The sequence below is a fragment of the Perognathus longimembris genome, chromosome 24 (genome assembly GCF_023159225.1).
Source record: "Perognathus longimembris pacificus isolate PPM17 chromosome 24, ASM2315922v1, whole genome shotgun sequence".
Taxonomy (NCBI): domain Eukaryota; kingdom Metazoa; phylum Chordata; class Mammalia; order Rodentia; family Heteromyidae; genus Perognathus; species Perognathus longimembris.
This window is the reverse complement of record NC_063184.1, coordinates 1,369,634-1,382,788: the sequence shown is the minus strand read 5'-3', so window position 1 is coordinate 1,382,788 and position 13,155 is coordinate 1,369,634.

The following is a 13,155-nucleotide window of genomic DNA, read 5'->3' as shown; positions in this document are numbered from 1 at the left end:
CCACAGCTGGGGAAGATGTGGGAAATGGAAGGACGTTCTGTCCTTAGCTTTCACTTGGGGGTGACTTTGAAGTTGGGGCCAGATACATGGCTGGACTCAAATTTCAGCACAAAAATAGTGGTGTGCTCCTGTTTCTTCTTAAGTGGGCATGGGGGCTTATGCCTATAATCCAGCCACTTGTGAGGTGAAGCTTGGAAGGATGGAGTTTCTAAGCCAGCCTAGGCAAAGGTTAGCATGACTCCCCCATCTCAACCAAGAAGCCAGGTGTGGTGGTTCAGACCTCTAACTCTAGCTGTGAGGGAGTAACCAGCCCAAGCAGAAGTGAGAAAGAAGCCCTCTCCGAAACATACACATGAAAGCAACGTGGTTCACATGCTAAAGCACCGGCCTAGCAAGGGAGACACCCTGAGTTCAAGTCCCCAAAGTGTCTTCCAAAAAAAAGGTTGATGGCAGGTAATGAGCAAGGGTAGAAATCAGGACTGGGTTTCGCCTTTGTGTTTTTAAGTCTTATTTATTTTTTTTCTGAAATGAATTGTTTGTCAATTCAACTTCTTTAATTAGGTGTCTTCTTTCATTCCGACCTTGCCTTCATCTCACAGAGCCTTCTGAATTCAGCAAAAACTTGGCTGCATTTTGATCTTGTGTGGGGGTGGTAATTCTATGAGGCTATGTCAGGCATTGGTGTCTATTATTTAAGTTAACTGACTTCTAGAATTTTCATTATGGATTTGTTGTACTTTATTTTACCTTCAGTCCACGTTCCACTCAATTATTCTGAATGTTTCATTCAATAGGCATGTCCCAGCATATAAATGGAAACTGGAAAGCCATAGAAATTTAGATTCAAGAATAATAGAGGCCTATTTGATTTCTCAGACATCTTGCTTCAGAATTCTCCAGGAAACATTTTCAACACAGTTGTACATTAATATTTTTATGTGGGTCAAAGAAACAACGCACTTTTTTGATTTATTGCTGGAACTTTGATTTGTTTTTTTCTTTGATTTTTTTCTTTGTTTCTTTTTTTTTCCTTGGAGTGTACTTTCCATTTCTTGCAACCTTACCTTGATAGTCAATGCCCAGGCCTAGGCCAGGAGTCCATTGGGTTTTCTCCAGAGACTCCTGGGTGGGGAGGGTCCAGTGGAATTACAGGGGGATGGGCAGAGCAGGCTTGTTTTCTAAGTTGTGTGGAGTTCAGGCATCTGGGAAATGGCTGGAGAATGTTCATGGGCAAATTGATAAGTCTCTCTGGAGTCAGTCATCATGAGTGGCTCTTGCAGGTTCAGAAATCCTGTCATGTTTCCTTATACATTTATTCTCCCTGTCCCCGGGACAAATATTTGTACTGCTGCCCCCCCACCTTTTGTTTTCTTAGGTTTTGTACTGTATCTAATTTCCTCTTTATTCTCTTTCAGGAGATGTTTTATATTTCTCTGCAGAACTAGAAGCAATCAAGAAGTTGTTTCCTCAGCAGTATAGAAGCCCCCAGGCCTGTGCATTCTCCCCGTGTGTCTGTATCTTCTGTCTAAAGGCAACCCTTCCTGGATGCACTGGGTTTTATGCCCTCTGTCTCCACGGGGATGTTACTCCCATGAATAGCCCCTCCTTTTCTCTCTCTTCTACTCCTATCTCCAGTCATTTTCATCCTCAGACAAAGGGGCTGTAATTTTCCCCTAGACTCTAGGCATCTTCTTCTAATCATCACCCGCATTCCCTGAAATTCTCAGAGCAGTAGCATAGTCCTTGCACTGCACATTTCTAAGATGTACAAATTACAGTCACTACAATCTGGGGAAACAGCACTACTATCCCCACACGGGGTTCAATCTTCGGTCAATGTAATACGTTAATAGTCTACTGAAAGAGATTACTTTGGGGATTTGATTCCAGATCTACCACGGATTCCTAGATCAGGTACTTAGATTGCATACAGAAAGTGGATGGTGCAGCATTGTTGGGAGCCAGTGGCTCATGCCTGAAATCCGAGCTTCTCAGGAGGCTGAGGTCTGAGGATGGTGGTTTGGAGCTAGCTCAGGCAGGAACGTCTGCGAGACTCTTATCTCCAGCCAACCACTCAAAAGACAGACGCGGAGCTGTGATTCAAGTGGTAGAGCACCAGCCTTGAGCAAAAGGGCTCAGGGATCATGTCTACACACTGTGTTCAAGGTCTAGGGCCTGCACAAAACAATACAAAAATATCGTAGCATTTGTTAACCAGTACATCCTTTTGTATACTTTGAATCATTTCTAGAATACGTACAATACTGCATGTGGCACCAATTCTGTGCAAGTATAAGTTATATCCTATTGTTTAGAAGTAATGATAGGACAAAGTCAGGATGTGTAAGGTACACACAGGAATGGGTTCAACTCCTCTTCCTGCTGCTCATGAATGGATTCAGCCATCATCGGCTACAGGATAATTGGAGGATGGAAACCGAGGGGTAAAAGTTGCAGATGAGAAAGTGGTGACATACAAGCCTGGATGTCATTATCAAGTCGTCATACAATGGTAGGGCTTCCTAGTCCTTGTGTTATGCATCCGATTTATTGGCTTATTTTGTTGGAGGATTGTGGGCAGGATCTCAATTTTTTTTTAATCAACTATGTGACAATATACTTACCCAGTCCAAACTCAAAGGATTGACCCAGAGATAAGAAGTGCAGCAAAAGGGAGACTTGAATGGTGGTCTTGCAAGATTGGGTGTCTCATGGACTGGCCCACTGTGTATAGTAGCAACGAGTAATTTAATCCTGAAGGCAAAGTCCCTCCCCCATTTCCTCATTGGGTGGATATTTTGGGGGTGCACATTTTCTCCTGGATGTTGCCTACATTCATTACTTACTATTAGATAATACACTTACTATTAGGCATACACCTTATGATCCTAGTTGGATTTTTGGAGCCATTTTTGGCTCTCTCTATCCCACTCCCTTTTTAATGGCAGGAAGGTTTTTCTAGATATGTGTGCTCTGAAAATCACATTCTCTCTCTCTCTCTCTCTCTCTCTCTCTCTCTCTCTCTCTCTCTCTCTCTCTCTCTCTCTCATCCTGGGACTTGAACTCAGGGCCAGGGCTCTGTCCCTGAGCCTCTTTGTGCTCCAGGCTAGTGTTCCACCATTTGAGCCCCAGTTCCACTTGTGGATTTGAAAACAATTTAATGTAATTTTATTGTTAAGGTGATGTACAGAGGGGTTACAGTTACAAAGTCAGGTAATGAGCATATTTCATGTCCAACATTGTTACCTCTTCCCTCATTTGTCTCCCACTTTCCCTCTCCCTTGACTCCCTGCAAAGTTCATTTTTTCTGAGTAGTTTATTGGAGATAAAAGGCTCACAGACTTTCCTGGCTAGACTAGCTTTGAACCACTACCCTCAGATGTCAGCCTCCCAAGTAGCTAGGATTACAGACATGAGCCCCTGGCAGTCCTTATGGTTTATTTCCCCCTGTTCACTGGTCCTCACTTAAGGTCTTATTTGTTCACCTTACTTGTTTAGGGAGTCTCCTGTGCATGAACTTTGTTGTATCCACAAGTTGTTATGCAAGCAAGCTACCAGTAACTCTCCACTCACATTTGAATTGCTTATTTCAATAATGGACTACGGCTGACTTTTATGGTTAACCGATTGTATCTCAATCTGTATTTTCAATTCTGTCCATTCTTCTTCAGTGATATGCCCTGTGCTGGTTATTCTTGACTGTCACATGGATTGGCTTGGGCGATTCACAGGAGATTAATTAGCCAAGCATACCTCTGGCTGTATGTGTGAGCAAATTTCCAGGGACAATTGGATAGCGAGGGTTCTGATCTAATAAATGGTTCAATCCATTGTTGAATTAATATTTTGCATAGACCTTTAGAAGTTAGAGAAAGTAGGTACCTGAAGGTGAGCCCTTGGATGCATCCTTCAGTTTCTCCTCCCTGAGTTTTGGCTGCCATCTTCTGAGCCTCTCCTCTTCCAACAGTCCTGTCACCTGCTCTGTTTTAGGTCCAAAGCATTGGCTCCGGTGACCACGTTGAAACCTCAGAAACTGTGAGCCAAAGTCAACTTTTCCTCCTTTAAACAGTTTCCCTTAGCCATTTGTCCCAGCAATGAGAAGTCTCTTGGCAAATTGTTACCACACAGGTTGAAGCCACCGCTGTGTCCTGGATTTGGACTTGGGGCCTTGCGCTCTATAGATTTTAGCTCAGTGTCTGTGAACTATGGATCCTGGGTCTAGCTGGTGCCATCTTAGCAACACGGTGGATGAGGGACTTTCCAAGAATTCACAGAAGTGAAATTCACGTCCCCACCCCCACCCCCAGGTGATGGGCATTTAGATGCCTAGAATCAGATGGGGGGCAGGGACTTGGACAACAGGATACTGGACCTGCTAGACCTGTACCATGAGCTTGTGAGACTCTTTGAACTCTCAAGGTCCCTGTGGCCCTGCCCCCTGACCATGATCCTATTAAGGCCCTACCACCCAGGCCTCTATTTTGTGTCATCCCTCCTGTCTCCTGACTCTCCTCAGAGTGTCACTGTGGCGTCCCTCTTCAGTTCTCTACTAGAGTTGATCGGGTTTGTTGCGGTTGCTTTTGTGCTCTTTCTTTAGTCTACTACTCTTGTGGCTCTGTTTCCTAACAGTACTGAGTGTATTTGAGGCTGCAAGGCTTTTGGGGAGCATGAACATGAGTCTGTTCACAGTCACTGGCTTTCACTGGTCCCACCTCTAAAAATGTGGCTTCTCTGTATCTCACTATTTAATTCCCATATAACATTTGTAGGTGAATTAATAAGCCTCTCTGATCTTTGCTCCTCCTCCATGATTTCTTAGTGGCAGAGTCGCTGTGTATTCTAAGAACCACTGTCACTGGAAGCAAATGTGTCTCTGAGTCCTCCTAGAAGATAGAGGGGAATTCTAGTATGGATGACTTGTGAGTGAGGATGTTTTGTTACCTCAATAGTAATTAATTGTAGGGTAGACATTGTCCTTATGTGGAAAAATATCTTGGTGAGTGGCTTAGGGCGAGTCCAGAGACATAGGATCGCAGATGTGTATGCATCGGGGATGTGTAGAAGATGGATCACCTGCTCTGCGGAGGCACAGGAAGATGTTTACCTTCTTATGGAGGGAGAAAGCGAGGGGTAAAAATAGCAGAGAATGTGGGCTAGCGGGGAGGTGGCTGAGGACAGCAGGCACTGCGTCCATTTCTGGAAGATCATTGGGAACTTTCTAAAAGGGACCCCAGGTGAGGAAGTATTCATCTGAGTGGTTAAAAACTAGCTCACAGACACCTACAAACAAACCAGAGAAGCACAAGATCCCACGAGGAGAGCATCTCACTTCTTGTTGTTATTTGTGCATGACCTGTGCCCTTGGGTTTCTATTTATTTATTTTTGGTGCCGCTGGGTTTTAAACTCAGAGCATTGTGCTTGTTAGGTAAGAACTCTACAAGTTGAGCTAATCCTCCAGATCTTTTGAACTTAGGTTATTTTTCTGATAATTGGACTATGATGCTCCTACCCATGACTCCCACATAGGTGAGATGGCAGGCATTGGTTATGACCAGCTTGCTTCTTTTCTTAGTTATTTTTGAGATAGAATCTTGCAACTCTTTTGCCTGGATTGCTTGTGAGCCACAACTGTCTTGAACTCTGCTTCCCAAGTAGCTGGGATTACCGGTATGAGGCACTGTACCCAAGCAAATACAAATAATTCCCTTCCTTTCTTCCTTCCTTCCCTCTTTCCTGTGGTGCACACCTGGAAGTCAACTAGCTGGCCCCGCCTGTTTCTCAGTCTTGGGGCCACGTGTGGCTAAGATGGCGGCACCTAACAACAATGCGCAGCTGCTACAAGTGTCTTTGGTTATAACATGGAGGCGGTTCTGTGGGCTGTGACACCCCGGCTCTTCTGCCCTTGATGGACAGCTCATGCCTCCCCTTCCTGCCGATCTTTGACCTGATTGGCTCCTGTGCCTTATATTAGTGGCACGTACTTCCCCAATAAACGAGATCTCACGCTGACTTGACTCCCAGGCCATCTGATTGTCCTCCGCTGGGTGCGGGCAGCCTGCCGACCCTTCTCCTTTCTTGGCTCATCTGGTCGGGGCATGCCTTCCCTGTCTCTCCCGCAGGTTGGGGGAGCGCGCCGGGGGTGCTAAAGACCCCAACACCTTCCTTCCTTCCTTCCCTTCCTTCCTTCCTTCCTTCCTTCCTTCCTTCCTTCCTTCCTTCCTTCCTTCCTTCCTTCCTTCCTTCCTTCCTTCCCTCCTTCCCTCCCTCCCTCCCTCCCTCCCTCCCTCCCTCCCTCCCTCCCTCTCTCCCTTCCTTCCTTCCTTCCTTCCTTCTTTCCTTCCTTCCTTCCTTCCTTCCTTCGTTCCTTCCTTCCTTCGTTCCTTCCTTCCTTCCTTCCTTCCTTCCTTCCTTCCTTCCTTTCTCTTTCTTGTCTCTCTTTTTCCCCTCCCTCCCTCCATCCCTTTCTTCCTTCCTTCCCGCCTGCCCAACCTCTTTCTTTCACCAAGTACTTTACCACTTGACCTGTGCATCCATCTCTTTAAAGCCTTTCTTTGATTGCCACAGAAATCAAATGATTAAAAGCTTTCATTAACTATTCACTGTTCACTGAACAAAGATAGGGGTTGGCCAGGGGAAGTAATGAATGAAATTCCACTTATGAGTAGAAATATCAATACCATGCCTTCAGTCTTTCACCTGAAGATTTTTTTAATGCCAGTCCTGGGGCTTGAACTCAGGGCCTGGGCACTATCTCTTAGCCTTTGTGCTCAAGGCTAGCTCTCTACCACTTGAACTACACCTCCACTTCTGATTTTTTTTGGTAGTTAACTGGAAATAAGAGTCTTATTAGCTTTCATGCCTGGACTGGCTTCAAACCAGGATCCTCAGATCTCAGTCTTCTGAGTAGCTAGGATTACAGGTGGGAACCACTGGCACCGGCTCACATGGAGATAGTGAACAGTTGAATTAAAATGCCACTGTGATCGTGACTGCTCCCTCCTTGAGCAAGTTCCTTGCCTGAGGAAGGAACTTTTTCTCTGTTAGAGAACCCAGGCCTTCTGATGAGCATAATACCAATTTAACCAGCTCATGTGAATAATCAAGAACGTTCTGTTCTGCAATACTTCCTGTATGTGGTGGCTTCCAGCTCAAGGGTATTGTTGCTCTTTTACTACTTTGAAACCAGGATTCGATTTGTTTTAAATGTCTCAAGTATCACTGGAACCCCAGTTCATAACAATTACTCATCTATAAACTGCACCTTCATGTTTTTTATGTTTCAGCTAGTGGTGAGTTATCCGTGTGCCCTGTGTTCAGTACAACTACATTCCCCACATGGCTGCTCTTTGTGTGTGGTTTAGTGTTTAGTGAGGCAAGTGGATATCCTTTTGATCATCCTTAGAGGTGGCCCAACAGAAGCCCTGGCTGAAAATAAGTCACGAGGCAGGCTGGCACCAGCCCACAGCCCTGCCTGGAGGCACTTGGGAAGATAGGGATGCCAATGGGGAAATTAAAGAGAGCAAGTCAGGCTCCCTATAAAATCAATAGAGCTTGTGGGGCTGCCACTTCTCCGAGCTACATTCTTTTATTCTTTCTTCTGCTAGGAAATGCTTTCTCCCTGAGTTCTGCATGATTTAGGCCCAGACAACATTCCCCAGTAGAGACCAGCTTCACAGTCTAGCTGCTAGGCCGGTGCCCTTATGCTAATGTCCTTTTGATTTGTAGAATACCCTGCTAGAACTTGAAGGGTGATGTTGAGTGGCTCAAAGAATATTAGAAATTATGGATTTGTTCATGACAGAAAGTGAAGAAGGTGAGTGATTAGTATTTTCCAGGATGGCTTTTTTTTCCCCCTTTCTTTCCTTTTTTTTTAGAAGTAGCTCCCAAACTTGACTAATAATGAACTCTTCAGGAGGAGTTTAAACACAGATTCTGATTCAGGGAGTTTGGGTTGGAGACAGGAAGTCCTGGACCGGCCATGGTTTTGTGGGGGTGGACACAGCTGGATATAGATGAAATGACTTGAGCAAGAAGCAATTGGATCTTTTATTTTATTAGATCTCTTTAGAATATTTAGATTTGTTTGTATAACCCAAGAACAGATATACACACCCCTCATATTTTTGATAGTTTTGGTAGCTGGTAAAAATGACCTGGCTTTCACAGTCATATATGGCACTCACATTTTGAAGTATTTCTTCCTTAAGGACCTCAAAGAAGTAATCTGGAACATTGTCAGTATGTGTGGGAGGCAGGCAACTACTTCCACCAATTCCTTCATTAAGATGCTCAGGGTGAGATGGATGAGGGATGAAAAAGTAGGGAGGGGGCAGGAGAAGGTAGAGGAGGAAGAAGGAGCTGAAGGATGTGATTTGCAAGGAGGGAAGTGGATGGAGGGAAGAGAAGGAGGTCCATCTCCAGCTGTGACTCCTGCTATCAGCTTCTGGTCAACACAGTTACTATACACTGTTGACTACTGGAGGGGTCTGTGAGGAAACTGAGGAAACAAGGGGAAATCCAAAATAATCTGAAGAGAGTGAGAATACTCTGCCAGGAGCTGGGGGACACAGCGAAGGTCTTTATAAGAGGGAAGTTTGCAACTATGAGTTCCTGTGTTAAGCATCCCTCCCCACCCCAACTCCTCTTATGCAAGATTCTAGTGATGCACCACAAGCTTTCAGAAAAACAAGAAGGGGGATAGAGGCCTGGCTTGGGTGGTAGAGCAGGAGCCACAGATCAGAAGTGTCAGATACCGAGTTCAGGGCCCAAACATGGACAAAGAGAAACAAAAGAAAAGAAAAACAAGACCTAGACAAACCCCAAATAATCAAATGGTTCAAAATTATTGGTTAGTTCCAACTGGTGATCACCGTGGTTTGCTGGTGGTCACTGTGGTTTGGTGGTCACTGGTGGTTTGCTGGTGGTCAGCGTGGTTTGCTGGTGGCCACTGTGGTTTGCTGGTGGCCACTGTGGTTTGCTGGTGGTCACTGTGGTTTGCTGGTGGTCAGCGTGGTTTGCTGGTTGTCACTGTGGTTTGTTGGTGGACACTGTGGTTTGTTGGTGTTCAGCATGGTTTTCTGGTGGTCACCATGGTTTGCTGGTAGACACTGTGGTTTGCTGGTGGTCAGCGTGGTTTGCTGGTGGCCACTGTGGTTTGCTGGTGACCACTGCAGTTTGCTGGTGGTCACTGTGGTTTGCTGGTGGTCACTGTGGTTTTCTGGTGGTCACCATGGTGTGCTGGTGGACACTGAAGGGCTACTGGTGATCATTCATGTTCTCTGACTTAGCTCTGTCACCCTGATTTCTACTTTCATCTTCACATGGCATTTTCCCAGGGTGCCCAGCTTGTCTTCAGTTTTCCTTTCTAATAATGACCCAGTCATAGAGGACTAACAATCTCATCTTCAGGTGACTATTTCAGTGAAGACCCTCTCTCCCAATGCGAGTGGATACTTCCCAAATAACCCCAACCTGGCCTGCAGATAAACTTCCTAATTCTCTCAGTCAAATGTCAAATTCCTAGCCAAAGAAACAAACTATGAATGACTCAGGCAAGCGTGTGTCAGCATCTGAGTGCGCGACAGAATGAGGCTTTTTTAAGGCATTAGGAGTTGAGGGAACTAGGAGTGAAGCACTTTTCTGTGTCCAGATTCGTGTTTGTTCAGAGGAAAGGATTAGTCAAACAAAAAACAGGTGAATTCTCTCTCCACAAGATTGAGTTCACACTCAGTGCCTCTGCTTTGTTTCCGGGGGTTGGGGGGACGGGAGGAGGCTGGGAAGAGGAAGAGGAAGAGGCCTTCCTCTGAGTCTTTGCCTGCTGGAAGGGAGCTAGCACACTACAGTAAATTATAGCCTCTCTTCCCCTGGAGTTCTGTGTGATCTTGCTGCAGGAGATGTGTTGATCCGTGACAAAGAACTCTGTGTCCCCCTGTTGTAGTTTTGGTGAGCTGGTCCAGGCAGGGAGTCTGAGGTGACTCAGTGGCTCCTTGCTACTACTGTGCCAAGGATCTCCAGGACTTACACTCTCTCTGCAGCCTGCCTCCTTCTCTGCTGGAATCCCCATGGGTGGCTGGCGTAGAGGAGAGGAAGACAGGCCATCAGCCAGCGCAGAGCAGAGGCATTCAGTTAAAGCCCCATGGAGATCAGGAAATCACCTTTCAAGATAGGAGAGTCTTGTGCACTGTGATACATTTTCAAAGCAATCCACAGGTGAATATTCAAATATTTCAAATATTCTGTCAATTCCTTCTCCAATGGTGTTCTGCAAGGTACATCTGAATGCTGATTCTATAACTTCAAATGCAATTTGGGCCTTTGAGCTTTGTCATTCCTTCTTCAGGAACAGAAAAGGAAGTGGGATTCTGTGTGTGTGTGTGTGTGTGTGTGTGTGTGTGTGTGTGTGTGTGTGTGATTGAACACAGAACACCTGCTCATCTGAAATAAGACACTTTATAAAGTACTGTGACAAAAATTTTACATATTAGAAAACTTTCATGAGAAAAAAACACTTTCTCTCTCTTTGGTGCTGGTTCTGGGTGCTGTCCCTGAGATTTTGCTCAAGGTTCGTGCTCTACCACTTGAGCCACTGCCACACTTTCAGCTTTTTGGTGGTTAATTAGAGTTAAAAGTTTCGTGGGGGCTGGGAATATGGCCTAGTGGCAAGAGTGCTTGTCTTGTATACATGAAGCCCTGGGTTTGATTCCTCAGCACCACACATATAGAATAGGTCAGAAGTGGCGCTGTGGCTCAAGTGGCAGAGTGCTAGCCTTGAGCGGGAAGAAGCCAGGGACAGTGCTCAGGCCCTGAGTCCAAGCCCCAGGACTGGCAAAAAAAAAAAAAAAGTTTCGTGGGCATTTTTGCTCAGGCCGGCTTTGAACCACTATCCTCAGATCTCTGCCTCCTGAGTAGTAGCATAACAGGTGTGAGCCATCGGTGCCCATCTATGAGACAGTATTTTGATGACTTAAATGTAAGTGAACAGATACATTGTACTCATCAGTTGACATGGTGAATTGAAACCTGCTTGTATAACTGTTTAAAGGCAATAAAATAAATTTATCTATCTATCTATTTATTTATTTATTTTAATAATAAAATAAATTTAATAAACAAGAAATATAAGTGAAGAGAAGATTTAAATTTTATAAACTCAGCAGACAATCAAGTTGAGAATGTGGAAGAGAAATAACACAAGTAAGAGAAGATAGAAAGTAACTCAACTAGAGCTGGCATTTGTGTGCCGTGTAGAAGGTATTGTATTACCTCTGTATCTGTGGATTCTGTATCTTCAGAGTGAACCAACCATGGGTCAAACACAGTCAGATAAAAATAACATCTGTTAAGCCAGGTGCTGGTGGATCATGCCTATAATCTTAGCTACTCAGAAGGTTGAGATCAGCTGGTTTGAAATCAGCCCTGGCGGGAAAGTCTGTAAGACTCTTATTTCCAACAAAGTATCAAAAACATAAAAGTGGAGCTGTGGCTCAAGTGGTAGAGCAGTAGCCTTTTAGCACAGGAGCTCAAGGACAGCGCCCAGGCCCCAGGCCTGGCATAACAACAACAATAACAACAAAAAACTCCAAACAAGACACAGAAAACTGTCTACTGAATATATAAAGATGTGTTCCTTGTCATCATTCTTAAACAACACAGTACAGCAACTATTTGCCAAGCATTTACATTGCATTAGATATTTTACGTGATGTAGACAAGATTTGAAATATTTAAGGAAATGAATATAGTTTATATGCAGATGTGATCCAGTTTTGCACAGGGACTTGAACATTGTCAGAGTTACAGCTGGGAAAGATCTTGGAATTAATGTCCCACAGATAACCAGGACAGCTGTGTTTCTCTACATCTTGCCTTTATTTTTTCCCAGGTCTTATCATTTGCTTTGTTCTTTTTCTCTTCAATTAAAAAAGCTTTTTGTGTGTATAATGTATGCATGTATATAGGTGTGTATGCACGCAAGCTTTGGGGTTTTTGTTGTTGCTCTTGTTAAGACCAGGTAAATATTCTACCACTGAGCCACATCCCTACCCCTGCATGGATATATTTTAAGCCAGACTACATTGGTAAATTTGTAAACATTTTTTATCATTTCCTGTCTGCAGTTGGTCAGCAGGACTAATATTAATTTCAAGAATCAAGATCTAGCTGGTTGCCTGTAGCACACATCTGTAATTCTAGCAACTCAGGAGGCTGAGATCTGAGGATCAGTTAGAAGCCAGCCCAGAGAGGGAAGCCTGGGAGACTCTTATCTCTAATAAACTATCCCCAATAAGCTGGAACACAGCTGTGGCAAAGTAGGGTAGATTTAGCCTTGAGTAAAAGAATCTCAGGAACAGCACCCAGGCTCTGAGTTCAAGCCCCAGGACACACACACACACACACACACACACATGTGCACGAGCATACATATACATGCACACACTCATGCACACAAAAGAATCAAGATTTAATACACGCAAAGCTCACAGAAACAAAATCTAACATAAAAAATAGAGGAAAGTGGAAAATGTTAAACACTTTTCACCCTCATCTCTGATCTGCTGATCAGAGACCAACAGTAAGAGAATTTCATGATGAGATGGAGTATTTCCTCAAGTTTTGCTCCTAGCACCATGCATTGGATGGATAGACCTTTAGTAAATAGTTTTTGGGTGAATTAAAATCCTTGTTAGTGAGAGATCAGACTAAATCATCCAAAAGATGCTGGCTTGGCATAAGGGTTTGAGCTCTGAGTGATTAAGAGGCAGATGCAGACAAGTTCTTGGCTCTTCCTCTGTTTTCCTAGGGCAGGACATATGCCCATAAACATGAAAGTTGTCCTGTATCCTTCCCTATTACACACACAAGGAAGAAAGAGAACTAACTACATGAGTAGAGTGAACCATTTTTGACCTCATGAGCAATCTATAGAAAACATTGTATGAGAATCTACCTTTAAGAAACCCATATAGATTCTAAGTAGCTTGGGTCTACCATTTATTTGCCTTTTCTAGACTCTGAATTAGTTTCCTTTGTCTTTCTACTTCTCTAAATGTGCACTGTTCTTTGTTGAAAATGCAATATTATGAGGAATTCAAAGCCGTCTCCTGGCAAATTTATTACTTATTCCATGATTGTCTCACATGTGTATGAGAAATACA